Source organism: Cupressus sempervirens, chromosome 11, assembly GCF_028749045.1.
Source record: "Cupressus sempervirens isolate cs-2001-9-10 chromosome 11, ASM2874904v1, whole genome shotgun sequence".
NCBI lineage: Eukaryota > Viridiplantae > Streptophyta > Pinopsida > Cupressales > Cupressaceae > Cupressus > Cupressus sempervirens.
This window is the reverse complement of record NC_143128.1, coordinates 771,107,753-771,127,440: the sequence shown is the minus strand read 5'-3', so window position 1 is coordinate 771,127,440 and position 19,688 is coordinate 771,107,753. Positions and strand designations below refer to the sequence as shown.

General features: G+C 37.1%; 1 protein-coding gene across 4 annotated transcripts in view; it reads left to right on the top strand.

The window, feature by feature from the left end:
• Positions 1 to 19,688, top strand: part of LOC149531884 (GDP-mannose transporter GONST1-like) — a 117,383-nt gene that overhangs the window by 87,403 nt on the left and 10,292 nt on the right. The window lies entirely within an intron of this gene.

Sequence of the window (19,688 nt, the reverse complement as noted above, 5' to 3'; positions counted from 1 at the left end):
AGTTTGCTCGACCTAGATCTCAGTTGAAGCTGAAGCACAAGATGGAGGTTTCTAATTTCTCGAGTACTTTGAATCCGGAAGACCTAATTGATTGGATTGGTGAATTGGAAGAGTACTTTGAGCTTGAGGATATTGAGGATCCACTCAGAGTAAGGTTGGCACAAATTAAGTTGAAGGGACATGCTGCTCTTTGGTGGAAAAAACTACAAAGAGATAGACAAGAGGAAGGTGAAATGAAGATCACTAGATGGAAATTGATGGTGACTAAGTTGAACGCTAAGTTCATTCCTACTGATTATGAACTTGAGTTGTTTAAGAGGTTGCAGAATCTGAAGCAAAAGGATATGATTGTGAAAGATTATACAGAGGAGTTCTACAAGTTGACTATTCGGTTGGGCATAGAGAATTGTCAAAAGAGAAAGTAGTGCGGTACATTAATGGTTTGAGATTCAATATTCAGGATGAGGTTGGTATGTTGAATATTTCTTCAGTCGAGGATGCTTATCAGTATGCTTTGAGAGTAGAGGAGAAGCTAAAGAGGAAGAATCAAGGTATTTCCCGAGGGAAGGAGAAGCAGGATAGTTCAGCGCAAACTAAACCGAATAGAAACAAAGGACAAGTGGAGGTGGGTTCAGAGGTAAGTGTTTCAAGTGTAGTCAAGAAGGGCATAAATCTTTTGAATGTTTGATTGGGAGGACAACTGCTGTTGTGAATGAGGCCGCAGTCCAGGATAGTCAGCTTGAGCAAGGAGAGAGTTTGTTGGCTCCGTGAGTATTGATTGGTGAGAGGACATTGGATTCTTTTCAAAGTACTAGTTTGTTCAGGACTTGTTGTAAGTCTGGTGGCAAAATCTGCAAGGTGATTGTGGATGGTGGTAGTATTGATAACCTTGTTGCTGAAGAGATGGTTCATAAACTTGGTTTGAAGAAAATGAGACATCCTTATCCTTATAGGATTGGCTGGTTGCAAGGTGAGCATGCTTTAGAAGTAAGGGAGCAATGCCTTGTTGATTTCTAGATTGGGCAGTATAAGGATCAAGTGTTGTGTGATATTGTGGATATGAACAATTGTCATGTGTTACTTGGTAGACCGTAGCAGTATGATTGTAGGGTTGTGCATGATTGTGTTAGGAATGTGTTTACTGTTGAGAAAGGTAGTAGGATGTTTTCCTTGATTCCTTTGCAAAATGAAGAGCTCGGTAGGAGGAACCTGAGTATTGGCAGTGGAGTTGAGTTGATAGATTCTAAGAAGGTTGGAGATCATCATGGAAAGCAGACCTATGGAACACCTGTGGTGGATGTGAAGAAGAAGAAAAACAAGGGAAAGAGTGTGCAAGTTGAAGACTTGGAGGATATGTATGTTAAGAACTAGTTTGGGATTTATGTGTTGAATCCCAAAAGATGTTCTTCCAATTACTAAAACATCTTTTCGAACCTGGGGTGTCTGATGCAAGAGCATCCTAGGCTTACCTGCAATCCTACGTGTTTGGAGGAATTTTGGTTAAGTGTTGAGTAGCATCGAGCTTGGATTTTGGTGGAGTTATGCTTTTCATGGTTAGGGATGTGTTGGAGACATATTGGAGAACCTTTCCATTTCATGATTGCATAGAGATTGAATGGATTGAATTGAAGTTTGAGCTATTTTTACCTTGCTATTGGAACTGTGTTTTCTGGTTTTTGGGTGCCTATTGCAGACCATGTAACTAGTCTTTCACAATGAATGAGAGGCTGCACGCTTCAGGGATTGAAGAGGGTCTAGAGTACTATCTATGGTCCAAGGTGCAAGTTCTAATTCCTTATATGTTGGGAGATATGGCAATTCTCTCGGAGTATCGATTTCTAGCAGGTTTGCACAACAATTCTTTGTGCTTGACTTTGGGGATGGATGCGGACTTATCCTTAAGGAATCAGCCTTTGCACATTTAAGGAGTTGTAGAGGACCTAAAGTTCTACCTTCAATTTGAAGCACGAGTTCTAATTCAATCAGAGCTAGGAGATATCGCGATTTTGCTCGAATATCAATTTCTAGACATTTAATTTCTGTTGGAGGCCGACTTTGGCATTTAATTTATGCATGGGTATTTAGTTTTAATTTTTAGCATTCTGGGCCTACTTGTGGCTTAGATTAGTACAAGTAGGGGTCTTGTGGAGTCTTTTAGTCATTGAGTGGAGATGGAATGAAGAATAGATGCAAATTTGAAGAGCTAGAGTTGCGGCTTAGGAACTAGAGGATCTCTTGGTGGACCTAAGGGTAAAAGTGTGGATTCTTCTAGGTGTTCTTATCCAGTTGTGTATTTGGATTAGTTGAGATTGGTTGTAAGTTGGATCTTGCAAAACTGATTTTGTAATTGCTGTTTGTATTTGGCCCTTACCCGGAAGACCTTACAGCCGGGCGTATTGCAGGTAATCAATTATATCTATGAATAAAGAGTTGTAATTTGGTATCAGATCTAGCATTATTATTTCTTGCTGTTGTGTTTCCGTTGTGTGGTTATATTGTTGGGGGGTACGACATCTCCTTTGGGGATACTCCTGCCTTGTGCTGCATCATCAATTGTGCTTCACTAAATGGATAAAGGAGTGTGTACGCCAATTTCGTTCAGCTAAAGATGAACTAGCAACCTAATGAAGCAAAGGAAGATCTCATTGGAGTCTCTAAAATTTAAGTAAATCAAATGAGTTTGTTAATTTCAAAACGACAACTAGATTGAGTGTATACAAATTTATAAACTTACTTGTGGTAAAACTTTAATTGCTAGAGTTTGGAGGCTTGGCAATTTGTGGCCATTGAGGTACCATGAAGAGTGAGCATCCTTCCTATACTTGTCATGAACAAAAGCAAGATTGCGACAAGTGGATGATACAAAATCAGCAAATTCACTTGTAACTGCATCCTCCATTTCAATATGAGGGAAGAGTTTAGCAATAGCTTTCCTAAACCCTTCACCTACTTCTTCGTCATGATATGGTGGCACCCTTGTTGGAAAAGCAAGAAACTCTTCACTATAATATTTGGGACTCAATAAGAAGGCAAGAAGATGGAGTGGGGTGGTCATTTTGTTCCATCGCTCAACACATTGATAGCACCTCTTTGAAGAAGGCTTCTTCAAGGTCTTGCACTTTTGCGTTTATGATGGATCTCATATTCTCAATCATAGTGTCTTTTCCATCATAAACCTCCCCCAAGCATGGCTTATCCATGTCAGTAAAGCATATCATACTTAGGATGGGCTCTATGAAACTGAGTTATTTTGCACATTTCCACCAAGTTTCATCCAAAATCCTTTTCCCGATATTTGTTGCCCTCTCACTACTGGATTGCCTCCATATATTCCATTATTAGCTCATCACCATACTAGAAAGTGCCTCTCGAATATTCATAGGCCATCTCAAGATAGTTGTATTCGATGCGAATCTAGTCTCAGCAACCTATTTGAAAATTTTAAACAAAGTAATAAAAAATGAAGAATATGTACATATATAATTTTGTTGAAATAAATAAGTAAAGTAAAAAAAAATGTAGTATTTGAATTTTGAAGTGCCTTCAATAGCTCCAACCGCAAGAATGATTTAAAAATAGCTTGCAATATGTGGCGGTTTGTTATGAACATTTGGATATCTTGAGCCTCATCATAAACTTGTTTAATCTAAGCTATTTTAATACCCAACTTTTGTAGCATGAGGTTGAGTGAATGCACATCACAAGTTGTCGAAAATATATGTGGCAATTGTGTCTCAACTAACATACCAACTACTCTACAGTTCTTTGCTTTGTTTGTGTTAAAGTGTAGCTTCAGGAGAATGAAAAACACTATATGATTCTGTAATTTCTACACACACACACACACACACACACACACACACTTGGAGTTTACAATTGCTAACAAATGTTGTCTATATTGGTTTGCTAAACCAATCAGCGGTCACAATAATAATTAGTTCATGAACCTGTAGGGCCATGACCCTACGTGGCCTTTGGCCTCCTAGAGTCATGTCCCTATGGGAACATGACTTCTTACTTCCCTATATTATGCAATCGCTGATTGAAGAAGAACATCAATTAAAAACAGCAATGATCTCTCCTCCTTCAGTGATAACCATATTTAAAATACAATAACCAGCCGATGCATAGACAGTCAATTTTGACATTAAGAATTAGATAGAATAAATCATCATAGTTTGAATTGTAATCAAACTCAGATTTAGAGAACATATATATTATTCAGATAATACTATATCAGTATCTTGCAGTTTATAATTAGAAAAGTAAGAGGAAGATATCTGCATCTCTCTATCAGAGATCTTATAGTATTTAACAGTCTGTTCCAACTTGGACAACATTTTGAGGGCCTATCTCATTAATGCATTGTATGAGAATGTTAGCAATAAATTGTGCATCCTTGACTTGGCCCTCACAATCAACAACTTTTAGAAACATTGTCCCTTTAGGGGACATTGCAATCACATTAATAAAGGGTCTATTTTTTGCATCCTTCCACCCATCAGAAATAATGGATACACCCATTTCTTTCCATGAGGCCTTAATAGGAGCTAATGCAGTTTCTATATGTTTGACCTCCTTTGTCAATAAAGTGGTACGGACCTTCTCGTAACCTAGGCCTACCTACCCCTTTGGAACTTCATTTATTTTTCTTACCATGTCTTGCCAATAGGGTGATCTAACAACAATGAATGATAAACCTTTTGCATAGAGGCACCTAGTAATTCCTTCATTAGCAATATCTTTAGCATCATTATTAAATGCCATCTCCAATGGTCCTCTTGCTCTCTTCAGATTACTAGTCTCATCTTCATTTCTCCTCATAAATGGATGGCTTTCTACCACAATATCAAGAGCATCACTAGGTGTATGACTATGAGATGATGAAGCATGCGACTTCCGTGAGCCCCTTCTTTTGCCTTTAAGCAATGGATGCCCATACCTACTTCCAACCCTTGCATTTGCTTCCTCTTGTTCCTTAATATATGTCGTTACTTGAGAAACTACTATAGGTACTTTATTTCTTTTTGGACAAGCTTTTATTACCTTTCCAAGAATTACACACCCCTTTCACCTAGTTGTAGGAACTTGTATACCGCATGTCACACCTGAGATGTATCCAAATACATGTCCCTCCACCAAAAACATGCTCTAATATGTTCACATTCCTCCATAATGGTGAAGTTGGGTCAACAGTGAATGAAGGAGTAGTGCTTGCCATAATAACTGCTAGAATTCGAGCACCCTGCAATTACATAGAAAAGCTTTTAGAACATATAATTTCAATTAAAGTTAATAAATTTCTGATATTAATGTGACATTCCAATATTAAATTTTTTACTCTTAAATTGACACAGAAACCAATTCTAGGTTTACCATTTAAAGTTACTTATATTTTTTATTATCTACTTTTTTCATTTTTCAATTTAAATTTTAAATTATATAGAACAATATAAAATAAAAATATTTAATAAATTAATACTAAATAAAAATAACAATTATACAATTAATTGTTTGATTTATACTATATTAGTAATTAGAAGATGGAAGTGTTTAAGTTTTTCAATTGTAAATTAGAATGAAATTTAATTTACTAACATTAAATAATCTATATTTAAAATTAATGAAATTTTTGAAGTTTTAATTTATTTTGTTTTCTATTTAACTATAAGTCTACAAGTCTATTACTTGGTTTTAAATTTTTATTTATCTATTTATTTATATTGATAAGCAAGAGGCCGAGGCCATACATTAAATATAAAAATAGTACAACCCAACTAGTGAGGCATTGAAAGGACGGAAGTGGGTGATGGTCCCTCAGTTTAGCCCAAATTTTAAAACTATATCCTTTATTCCATATCCAATGGTTATAATTTTCCATCTTCTCCAAAGAGATCCACTATTGTGTCTTAAATTACCTAAAATGTCACAAAAACACTAACCAAAATAGATGACTCCATATTTCTTTAGTAGAGATTAGAAAACTTAAATAAAGATACAATTAAAAAGATTAAAAAAAAGGAAATGCAGAGGCCATCAACCAATGATTGAGGAGCGGAAACCTATAAAGTCTTAAAGGAGCATTTAAACATAAAAGCAAGACTTCAAATCGAATAAACATCAACACACCCAAAGCTAATTAATAACATCACAAAATACCTTTTTAAAATACTTCTACATACCGATCATATTGATAAATCTCAAAATCCAATCAGACAAAGAGTAAGAAAGGCAAGAAGCTTGAAAGAGGGGAGGCTTCTACCAATTACTTAAAGGGAGTAATAAAAGCCTCCCTTATGACCTCAGATTTCCAACTTCGCAAAGATTTAGAGCTTGCAAATGTAATCATGATTCAGTAAGGGGAAGAGCACAAAAACTAATGATATCTCTCTTTTCCTACTTAAAAGACAACTTGTACTTACCATCTTTCTCGAGCATTGGAACTAATAACTAATAAGGAAGATGAGGTAATAATTAAACATTCGATGCTAGAGATGCATTAATCCCCATGTTAGCTAATTCATCCACTTGCTTATTACCTTCCTGATAGATATGATTGAAAATAATTTTTTCAAAATATTTGCAAAGTTCTAAAGCTATAGCTTATTTTGCATCTATTCACCAATTAGAAAGGGAATCTTTTCTAAGGGCATGAATTATGATGGCGGAATCCCCCTCAACTTCTAAAAATTTAATATTTACGGATTTACACAACCGAAGGCCCTCCACTAAAGCATAAATCTCTACGTAGTTATTAGTAGCTTCACTTATGTATTTGGACAAGTTAGCTACTTCAATCCCTTGATCATTGTGAATGCAACACCTTATACCTACTTGACCCAGATTTTCTCTAGAGGCTCCATCGAAATTGAGCTTGAACCAGCCATCTTGCGGAGCCTGCCAAACACATTCTAATCTCTTTAACTTACCAAGAGACCCCCCATCACCCAAAAAGGGAGGAATTTTCAAACCGATCCATCTACCTCTCATTCTTTCATCCCAATGAGCTATCTTAGCATGTTTGCAGAGAGAATTAAGCAATCTGTTGTTAGTTAATGATAGAGACTTCAATCTTTTACTTTAATTGATCGACCAAGCATCTACTTATCCTAGAAGATTCTACAGTTCCTCTCCTTCCATAGTTGCCATAGAATTATGGAAGGAGACGTAATCCAAAGGCTATGATATATACTATTTGTTCTCAACAGAGACCAAGAAGTCAACATACTCATTGAATTTGGAAAAACCAACATAACTCCTAGTTTTGAACATAGCCAATGCCAACATGAGCTTGAATAAGGGCAGTTAAGAAAGAGTTGGTCAACAAATTCCTCATCAAATTCACATAGTGGGCATATGCTAGGCTGCTGAATCCCAAACTTTTTAAGTCTTTTTGTTGTAAGGGCCCTTTGATGGACAACCCATGAGAAAAATCCTGCCTTGGGAAGGCATAACTTATCCCAACACAAATAGAGAGGGAAAGGAGATGGAGAGAATCCTTGAAGAGATTCAAGATACAAATAGCTCATTTTTGCTTTCATCACATATGAGTTTATCATCCTCTCCCTTAAAAGAGATCATCTTAGATCTTAGAATTGATTGAAGAAGAAATTTCTCTTCTAAGAGAATATCTTCAACATCAAGATTTCTCCACTTACAATGCAATCCATCTTCTCCAAAAATCACATAGTCCTTCACCTTTGTTCCCCATTTCTCTACCAAATAAGATTTGGCTTTCAGCAGGGAAGGATAATGAACATGGGGCTTATAGCCACCCCAAGAGTCTTCCCAAAACAAAACCTCCTTTCCATCCCCAAGATTCCACAAGAGCTTATTCTGAATAATATTTCTGCATTTCAAGATGAAATTCCAGAATCTTGAGCCTTTGGGAGGGTTGATCGCCCTAAAGATATTGACTAGATTAGGGGATGAAAGGTATTTATGGGAAAGAATCCTAACCCATTTGAGGTTAGGGAACCTAACCATCCTCCATAATAACCTTGCTCCTAAGGCCATTCTTTGACATCTAATATTTTTAATACCAGCTCTACCTAGACTTTTAGACCTACATATTTGGTCCCAGAAAAGAATGGAAAACTTACGTCGATCTGCATTACCCTGCCAGAAAATGGTTCTAAGTAGACTTTCAATTTCCAACACTTATCCATTTGGGAGATCCAAACATGAAAGCTAGTAAATAGGTTATGCCGACAAAACAACAAAAACCATAGTCTTCCTTCCTACTGAGGAAAGCCACTTACCTTTCCATCTAACAACTTTTACTTTTAATTTTTTTGCTAGGGGATCCCATTGTTTAGAAACATTGTGACCCGAATTGAGAGGGAGATTCAAGTATCTGAAAGGCAAGATACCCTTGTTAAAGTTTAAAATGGTGCAAATTTTAGCTTCCAAATTGGTGGAAATGTTGAAGAAAAAGATCTTCAATTTATCTCTATTAATCTCCTAACCTGATGCCTTGATATTATTACCAATAATATCCTTCAATGCATAGGCCTCTCTAGCTGATCCTTCTCCAAATAACATTGTATCAGCTACAAAATGCTGATGTGTAGATGGCTCCTCCCTGTTGGTTATTGAGATACCTTTGACGGATGCTTCCATTCTTGCTTGCGTAATTGACCTCCCTAACGCATTAGCCATTAGAATAAATAGAAAGAGAGAAATAGGATCTCCCTATTACAATAATAGATAAGTCGTCTATTATTAGTTAATGGTTATCTATTGTAAATATCTAGTTAGCTTTAGTTAGCTTTCACTTTTTTAGCTTTATCTGTTAGAATAGAATATTTCTATTCTTTTTTATTGTTTCCTAAGGAAACATCGCTTTATTCTTTTATATAAATTCACCTCTTGGTCTCTATTAATAACAAGCAAGTATTTTACCAATTACTTCTGTAATATGGTATCAAAGCTAATACTTGAAGTTTTTTCAAAAATTCTATAATTTCTTTTTTGAAATTATTTGCTTCAAAATTTTCGGAATTTTTTCTGCGATTTCTCAAAAACCCGTCTAGGGTTTTCCATTTTTTGAAGAATTCGTGTGTTCACTGTCATTTTTCAGCTGCTGAAAATCGCATATCTAGAGGTTGTTTTTCTGCAACTTGGATCCTCATCATATCTGAAAATCGCGAGCTAGGGTTTCAGTTTTGGCATCTGTTTTTCTGCAATCAAGGAACAGTGTTTTTGAGGGTGAAATCACAGTTTTTTATGCTAAAATCTCTTTGCCTATGTTGTCTCAGGAAAAAACGCCCCTGTTCTGATCAAAATCGTCTTTTTCAGACCTCCAAACACCATTTTTTTTTTGCTTTGACCTTCAAATCCGATTCCACCTCTACTGAGCAAGCCTTTGCTACGAAATCCTTTCAGAAGGATAAGGGCAAGTTTCAGCAACCATCTCAGCAAAAGTCTTCTGCTCCAGCATCCGATGGTACCAAAAAGAAGAACATTCAATGCAACTACTGTCACAAGTTTGGTCAGATGAAGGTCGAATGTCAGAAATGCTTAGCCGCCCAGTCTAAGCAACCCGGTTCGCAACCCAAAGCGAACAGTGCAGGCAGAATTTGCCTTTTATGCCTTTATGGCTAAGAGACTTGTAGATCATGTGAAGTCGTCTGCCTGGTACATTGATTCAGGTGCCTCTCGACATTTCACTCACCGCAAAGACTAGTTTACTGACTACCAACCTTATTCAGATTCTGTTATTTTTGGTGGCGAAGAAGAGTACACGGTTGTCGGTAAAGGTAACATTCAGATTCAGTCTGTTGGGAGATATCTCATATTCCTTGATGTGTACTACGTTCCAGGGGTGGAACTAAATCTACTCTCAGTCAGTCAGTTGTTGCGACATTCTCCACACTTGGTAGTCACCTTCAGTTCACATCAGTGCACCATCACTGATCGGGCAACTAAGTCTACCGTTGCAGTTGGTCTTGAGGATCATGGTCTTTTTAGACTCACTAATTCTGGTGATTCTCAGGACTTAGCTATGGCTGCTCGGCAATCTTCCATAAGCATACTTTGGTATCAGCGATATGGGCACTTAAATGTGCATTATCTCTCACAACTTGCTCGGGATGAGCTTGTTCTTGGTTTGCCAAAGATTCAAACTCAACACTTTGGATTTGTGACACATGTCAGGGTGGGAAGCAACATCGCACACCTTTCCCCAATGGCAATTCTTGGCGAGCTTCTTAGGTACTTCAGCTTGTTCATGCTGATATTTGCAGCCCTATGGCCACTCCTTCTGTTCTTGGGTACAAGTATTTTCTGTTGTTTGTAGATGATTTTAGTAGAAAAATGTGGGTGTATTTCCTTAAAAAGAAATCCGATGCATTTACTATATTTTAGAAGTTTAAAACCTTAGTTGAAAAAGAGTCTGAGAAATCTATTATTACTCTTAGATCAGACAATGGGGGGGAATTTTGTTCTAATGTTTTCTCCAGCTTCTTGGATACACATGGCATCCAACGCCAGTTCAACACACCCCACACGCCACAATAGAACAGTGTAGTTGAACGTCAGAACAGGATAATCACCGAGATGGCTCGTTCCATGCTCAAACATAGACATGTTCCGAAGCAGTTTTGGGCAGAAGCAGTTAACACTGCAGTTTATCTGTTGAACCGGTCACCCACAGTGGCAGTCAAAGGTAAAACTCTGGAAGAGGCCTGGTTAGGTCGCAAGCCCAGAATCAGTCACCTGAAGGTTTTTGGCTCTCTTGCTTTTGTTTGGATCCCTGATGCTTCATGCACCAAGTTGGATGCCAAGAGTCAAAAACTGATGCTTGTTGGATATAGCAGTCTTCACAAAGCCTACCACCTGATTGATGTGGAGACATCTCATCTTATATACAGCCGTGATATAGTCTTTGATGAGCAACGAGGACCATTCATGCCTATTTCTCTTGTTCCTGATCCAACAAACTAGCCTATGCAGGCTTATGATTTGGGAGTTCGGCTTCCATTAGGTCCACCTGATGGGAGGGCTCCAGTAGCTCCAGTTATTCCAGTGACACCTGTACAGACTCCTCCGGCTTCTCCTGCAAGATCACCTCGTTTTGAAGATGCTTCACCTGAGTTTGATCCAGCTTCTTCTGATGCGGATCCTGCTGATCAAGCATCTCCTAGTACTACTGTTGGTCCTTCTCCTATCCGGCCTAAGTGGTGGGCTAAGACACTTGCTGATCTTCATGATGATGAGCTCATAAATGGGAGAACTGCTCGGAAAAAGAGCAATACTACAGATTTTGTTAACTTTGCTCTTATGGCCAACATTCACAATGTGTTTGAATCTCAAACATATTCTGAGGCTAAAGGAATTCCAGAGTGGGATCAGGCCATGACATCTGAACACCAAAGCCTACTGAAGAACAACATTTGGGTCCTTTTTGATCTTCCACCAGGGAAGAAACCCATTGGCTACAAATGAGTCTACAAAATCAAATACAAATCAGATGGTACTTTGGATAAGTACAAAGCTCATTTAGTGGCAAAGGGTTTTTCTCAGCGTCAGGGCATTGATTATGAGGAGACTTTTGCTCCTACTGCAAAGATGAGCACCATCAGATTAGTCCTAGCCATGGCAGCATAGTTTGGCTGGAAGGTCCATCAGATGGATGTAAAGAGTGCTTTCTTGAATGGTGATCTCCATGAAGAGGTCTACATGACGCAGCCTCCTGGTTTCAAGGTCGCTGGTAAAGACCATCAGGTTTTCAAATTAGTAAAAGCTCTCTATGGTTTGAAGCAGGCCCCTCGAGCATGGTACATCAAGATTGATAAGTACCTCAGTGATCAAGGCTTCAAGAGGAGTTCTTCAGACTCAAATCTGTACATCAAGACTACTGATAGTGACATCATCCTTCTGGTTATCTATGTGGATGATCTGATCATCATTGGCAGTTCGGCATCTTTGATTCAGGGAATCAAAGTGAACTTATGCTAGTCTTTTGATATGACTGACCTTGGGCTCATGCATTATTGCCTAGGTGTTGAAGTTTGTCAACAATCTTCTAGTATATTCATTTCTCAGTCCAAATATGCCAAGGCCTTGTTAAACAAATTCTGAATGCAAGATTGCAAACCTGCATCTACACTTATGGAGAAAGGTCTCAAGTTATCAGCAAAGTCTAATTCTCCTTTCGTTGATGATACTACATACAGGCAACTAGTAGGTAGCCTCATCTACCTCTCTGCTACTAGGCCTGATATTAGCTTCGCAGTCAGCTTTATTTCAAGCTTTATGACAGCTCCTAAGGCTGATCATTGGATGGCAGCAAAGCGTGTGTTTCGTTATGTAAAGGGCACTTCAGATTATGGACTTTTGTACTCTCGAAGTTCTAATCCTAAACTCAGTGGGTTCACATATTCAGATTGGGCAAGCTCTGTTGATGATAAAAAGTCAACATCTGCATATGTGTTCAGTTTGGGATCTAGTGCAGTCACATGGACCAGCAAGAAGCAATAAGCAGTTTCTCTCTCTTCTACAGAGGCTGAATACAGAGGGACTGTTAAGGTAGGATGTGAAGTTGTTTGGCTTCGTCGGATGCTTGGGGATATGCAGATGTCACCAGCAGGACTGACTACTCCGTTTATTGATAACGAAGGCGTTATCAAGTTAGCACGGAATCCAGTCTTCCATGAACGAACCAAGCATGTGGATGTTCATTGTCATTATATACGACAGTTGGTTGAAGACGGGACTATTGATCTGCAGCATGTTCCTACCACAGATCAGACTGCAGACATTCTCACCAAGCCTCTTGGTCTTGATAAGTTTGTCAAATTCAGAGGATAGCTTGGTGTTCTAGATAGATTAACCATTAAGGGAGGGTATTACAATAATAGATAAGTCGTCTATTATTAGTTAATGGTTATCTATTGTAAATATCTAGTTAGCTTTGGTTAGCTTTCACTTTTTTAGCTTTATCTGTTAGAATAGAATATTTCTATTCTTTTTTATTGTTTCCTAAGGAAACATCGCTTTATTCTTTTGTATAAATTCACCCCTTGGTCTTTGTTAATAACAAGCAAGTATTTTACCAATTACTTCCGTAATACTCCCTGCCTTAGTCCACGAAAAGTACTAAAAAAGCCTACTGAGGTTTTATTTATTCAAACAAACATTTTCGAACTAGATATACATTCAACGATTATTTCTATCCATTGTTTAGAGAAACCATAAGCTTCAAGACATTTACATAAAAAGAGCCAGTCTACCCTGTCATATATGCTTTCATAATATCCAATTTGATGAGCATACTAGGTAACTTATTATTCTGAACTATGAATAGCCTCTTGGGCTTAGAATGAAGTCATCATATATCGATCTTCCTAGTACAAAATTTGTTTGTTCCTCACTTATAAGACTAGACAACATCTTTTGAAGTCTGCTGGCCAAAATTTTGGTAAAGAGCTTGTAGAGAGTATTATATAAAGCTATGCGTCTAAAATCGTTGAAAGATTCTACCTTATCCTTTTTTGGAATAAGGGCTATAAAAGTATTATTGACTTCTCTTAGTAGTTTGTCGCAGTTCTTGAGTCCTTCCAAGGCTTTCGTTACATCTTCTCTTATGAAGTCCGAACATTTTTGAACGAAAAAGGTTGGAAAACCAAGAGGACCTGGAGACCTGTCCACATTAATTTTTTTGAGGACTTCTTCAACCTTTGGTTTGTTGATCTTTTGTTCTACGAAGACGAATCTTGGAATGTTAGAGAGAACACTCATTTGAGCTGTCAAATTAGAACTTACATTGTTATTATAAATACCTTCAAAGTATGAAACGACATCTAAGTTGATTTCCTAAACTGAGTTCTTTGGATTTCCATCCATTCCTTTAATGGAAGTAATTCGGTTAATAGCTCTTCTTTGCTTAGAGCTATTATGAAAATATTTGGTGTTGTAATGGCCATCTTCTATCCACATTTCTCTCGACTTTTGTCTCCAAAAAAGTTCTTCTTTAGCCAAAACTTCTTCATATTGTTGCATAAGCTTTCTTTCTTCAAGGAATTGAGCCTTTCCCATTCCATTTTCCATAACTTCCTTGTTTAACAATTCTAGTTTATCTTCCAGAGTTATCTTATCCACAAAGATATTTCCAAAGAATTCTGAGTTCCACTCTTTTAACTTGCGTTTGATTATTTTCAATTTGCTAACTACCTGGAACATCCTAAATTCCGAGACTTCTGTTTCCTCCCACTATCACTTAATAAGATTAATATAATCATCGTTTTTGAGCCACATTTGCTTAAACTTAAAAGGACAATTGCTAGGTCATTTATTTTCTAGAATTTTAAGCTCTATAAGATAGTTATTCGATCCTGATATTGGTTTAATTTCATATTGAAATGAGATTGATATCGTTGACAGATCTCCATGACTGAAACACCTATCTAATCTTTCTACAATATTACTGAACCCCTTCCTTCTATTGTTGTAAGTGAAGGTGTTGTCCTATCTAGCCAACTTCATAAGACCTAACCCATTTACCGAATTAAAAAAATTCTTTTGATGGTAATGAGAGGGTGTTGCTACCTCCTCTCATTTTTGAAGATCGAAGAATAGCAATAAAATATCCTCCTAGAATAGATAGACTTTCCTATTCAAACATTAGTCTGTCTTCCGGCTCTTTCCATAACCTAACTTCATCTCCATTGTGAATTGGGCCATAGACATTAAAAAACTTATAGCGAAATTCAGATCTGATTCCTTTCACCATACCACCCATCCAATTTTTATGAATTTCTATAGATTAAATCAATACATTTCTAGGATCCCATATTATGGCAAAACCTCTAGAAGTCCCTTCAGTAGGGGAATCTTCTATGTCCCTCCAACCTAATGATCTTTTGAACTTATTAAATTCTTCACTATTAAGTTTTGTTTCCTGAAGAAGAATTATGTCAGCTTTAGTGTTAGTAATGTAACGTTTTAGGAGTTACTGCTTGTTAGGGGCACTGAGGCCCCTAACATTCCAAGTTCAGACATTCTGTAAGTACTAAAATAAATAAAATAATTTTTTAATTTTAAAACTTTTGATTTTTTTTTTTGTCTATCTTAGTCCATTTTCGCAGGCACTGAACATTGTGAGGAAGGAACTGGAAGCCAACGAAGGCACACTTAGAGCCAACAAATGAAGTCAGAGAAACCAATAACGGCAACATGAAGTAGCAGAGCCACCAAAAATGTTCACTATAAACCACCAAGAGCCATTGCGAACCACTGAAACACTACCGTCTGTGCCCTTGTGCAGGAAAACTAGTCGTCGTGGGATGGAAAAGCGACATTATTGAATACATTCAATAGACGGGTGAATAAAATAACAAGTGGTGTTATTGAAAAAGCTCAAAATTTAGGTTTTTTTTCCCAGTCAAAGTCAACTACGCAGTTAGAGTTGACGTGGAATCACCACGTCAGCACCTGAATCTTCCCAAAACAAAACAAAAAAGTCAGAATCGTTTCTGCTTGGAAAATCAGTACCCTACTCAATTCCAAATGGTTTCTGTTTCGGAATTGATTCACTTTCAGGTAGAAAGCACTGAAGGTGACAATTCGGCTACGTAGAATGGAAGAGATTCTGGACAATCAACAGAAAATTTTGGTCCCTATTCAATGACATTTTCCTTCCAATTTTCTTGAAAATTAAACTGTCTCTCACTTAGTGCCTTACCTTCTTTCTATAGGAATAGTATTCAACTGTGCTATTATTTATGTTGGAGGATTAACTGCATAGATTCGGAGAGAATAGATGGTACACACTTCAATGAGAGTATGCTTGTATTTAATAATTATTATATTATGTACTTCTCAGATGCAACTAATTTGATTTGTAATGTACTAGAATAATTTCCATCCTCAAGATACTGCAACTTTAATGTGTTTTGGTACAAAAGTATTTTTTCCAACAGATTGTATGCAATTCACATGGAGGAATTCCTTCTGTAGTCTGATATAAGAATATTTCTCTCTGATTTGAAAATATATATATATGTTCAAAGCATTCATCTAGTCACAAATGCCTGTGGAATTACAACAAACATTTGGCATACATTCAATGTGGTTGCAATCATTAAATGGAGAAGTTAACAGCTTGCTGGTCAGACACAGAAATACAAAGATATATTTTCTGATCTCTTAGCAGATTCATACATAAAACAGTAAGTTGTTTATGAGTTGCCCAAACTCAAGATTGCAGAAACTTCCTCCAAAGTTAATGCCACTACCTCCTATCTGTCAGTAACCTTACAATAAGGCTGTTCCACCTGCTCATAAGGATCCCATGGCCAATCCTAACATTGCAGCAGCTCCAAAAATCCTCATGCCACTCCTGAAGAAGGTTTGTGGTCAGCAAAGTGGCTCCTATATCTAACAACTCCCTTCACAATGCAATGCCTTACTGCTGAAATGTCAAATGGCCAGCTAGGAAACTCATTCAATCGCCAAGAATCCTTCTTCGATCGTCACATCAACAGGGAATAATGGTTGAACAGGAAAAGGGACAAATCACCCCAAATATTGCTTCAGTCATCCTTAATGTGTCTCAGTGTTCCATGCAAGGGCAACACAGATTAAATGTCCAACAATTTTAACAGTTCCGCTTAACAATAGAGGGAAATAACACCCAACAGTCCATCTTCATTCCATGATATCCAAATGTTTCTCTTGGTCCTCGTCATGATTGACTTCTGAGTTGCAACCAAAAGTGATAAATCTTTATCCAAATTGGAGAAAGCAATACTTTTCCATTTGCTAGCAAACCTTTGAAAATTATCAAAACTTCAACCTTCAGAGAAGATATATCTTTCTCACACCAAATACATAGAAATCCAATCCAATAGATGCACTTGTGAATCTTGTGTGAAGCCATCAAGGTTGGATAAAATGTGTTTTTGTTCAATCAACTAAGAACCTTGGGGTTTTTGTCCGACAGTTTTCTGAACCTAAAGAACAAGCTCTCAAAGAAATTCTCCAAGAAATAACATGTCAAGAATGAATTGCTCTTTGACTCTCAACTCTTTTATATCCCATCCTTGAGAGAATTACTTAATTTTATTTTCATTTATTATTTCATATTCCCACTGATGGAGTGACCCACTTTGTAAATTTTCCATTGACATAAAATAAAAGTCTCTTTATTTATTTATTTTGTTTTTCTGATAGATAATGGACCGAAGCCTAGATTATTAATTATTGAGATTAATTATTATTATGTGTTAAGGTCAAGTAGACTTGAACCCAGGACCTCCCAGATGAGAGGCTCACAATTTACCGTTGCATTGTAGGCTCTTGCCTAAAATAAAGTCTCTTTATTAAAATAACCAAGGTTGAACTTTTAACTAATGAAATATAAATAATCTGCAGAAGCCTAGGACAATTTAAATTTTATTTCATTAATTGTACCCTAATAAAGCTGAAAATTAGCTTTTGAGAATTAAATAGGCTAAAAAGGACAGGATTGGCTACTCAAGACAAGGTGACATTACCATCCTCCCTTCCCAAAGACCAAGCAATATGAGCCCAAATGCCAATGCCAGGCTCCCATAAGAACTTGTAGAATGCTTTGCCATATCTCTGATGTTCCAACTTGATACACCCAAGCTTCATGGTTATTTCAATCTCTGTTGCATTGTGAAGCAATCCACCAATCATACAGAACCTTGGATTCCAAACCAAATTGGGAGATCATTGAGAGATACTTTTGCGCCAAAAAGGGAAGATTTGTCACCTTGCAAAATTTGATTTTCAAGCCGAGTGGATCAAATAATGACAAGAGGTTGAGATTCTTGGAGGTGAAAATAGAGGAAGGAAGATTTCTGTTAGAACTCTGCAAGTTGGTGAAAGGGAAACAAAGCACAAGGATGAAAGGCAGGATTTGTAGAAAAGGTTAGGAGGTCAATATGTTTGGAGATTTTGGGGATGGAAAAGGATTGAATGGAGTCTGAATACATTCCACAAGTCAAAAATAGTAAGACAGGGAAGGGATAAAGAGTTTTTGAAATGGGGAACAAAGAAGGACTACAGTTTAGGAGGCAGAAGGAAATGGAAGAGGTCTGGCTGAACCTTGCAAGTCCGCAAAGCACATGAGACTTGATTGGATGTTGGAAACTTGGAAATGGGAGAATTTGAAGATACAAAAGAGAACTAGAGGTTGGGACATGCTAAGGAACTGAAAGAAGTCCGGGTGAACTCCGCAAAGGAAAAATGCAATGAAGCAAGAGGAAGGAAAATAGTGGAGATGCAAAAGAGGACAGAGGGCAAGACAAGGCAGTTGAAGTTTATATGTTCATTGGAAACCCACAAACTGATGGAATGAACGAAACAAAGGGAAAAAGGGACTCGTTAGACCATGATTGATAAGCAGGACATAAGGCAGACAACTAGAAGCGATCTGGCAGTCCATTGGAACTCTGCAACACTGTAAAAACTGAGGAAAAAGACAGATCTTGCTAGATAGATAGTTAGAATTTTTGCAACTTTCATCTTTTGTTATGAACGTGGGGGGTGAAGATGAGCAACAATTAGGCAATTTTAACCAAGGGTGAGAAAATGAGACCTTATGCATAAGGGGGTTGGGACTTGAAAATTTTGCATTATCAAATTGAGTCCCAACATTGGCTCTAGTTGGAATGTATGCTTCTTGTAGGCACAACAAGAATCCAACTATCTTTGAAACAAAACGACAAATAAAGATGACAAGAAGGGGATTAGACAATATATTTCATAGGGTTTACATTTGCATAAGGAGAAAACATAGACCTTATAATATGTATTGGATAGAATCCATTGCTTACAATAAGTAATGTTTAAGGGTATTAGAACCAATTGAATTCTTTATTAATCCACTTTCCAGCTCAATATGATGATGGTTGAAAATTTGAAACGCATTACTTTTTGAACGGTGATAATCAAATGTTATGGGTTTCTGACAGTTCTTTTGTGTGTGGACATGTGTGCAATCAGATATGTAGTTACATATAATGAAGATATAGAATTAATGCATGGAGGGTTTAGTGTTTTATTTAAAGTGAGTTTGGGAGCATAATTATTTTTGTCAAATACATTGCTCTATTTTAACCTGGGCTAATGGAACCATAAGTAGAATCCTTGGAACACAGGCTTGAATTTTAGGCTTACAGGAAAATTAGTTACCAGGGTAACATTCAACTGTCAGTTGAAACCTTTTTAAGTATGCAAAATTTTGATTCAACTTGTGAAGCATTGTATCCATTTCAGGAGATAACCCTTGTGATGTCAACTCACCGAACCTCACATGTTATATTATTAAGTTAGTAACTAATTAATTTTTGTATTCTGTTGGTAGCATTATAACTTGGGAATTTGTTGTAGGTTCCTATTGGTTATCTGGTAAGCATGATAACCATTTATCTTGGTGATTGATGCGTTACTGAAATATTTTGAAGAATAGGATTGTGAGCATTCTCACGATTCAAAGTCTATTCAGGCCATGAAGTTTCATGTCTTTTTGTCAGCAATTATTATGTCATCTGTTTGAACTTTGAATAAAAATTCTGATATTTGCTACATAATATTTCAAAAAATGGCAATTGGCACAACCTTTTATGGTGTAAATTATCAGTTCTTTTTTGCACCTGATTTTTAGATAAGTTTGAATACTTTGGATAAGATGATTTGGCTCACAGTAACAACAACGT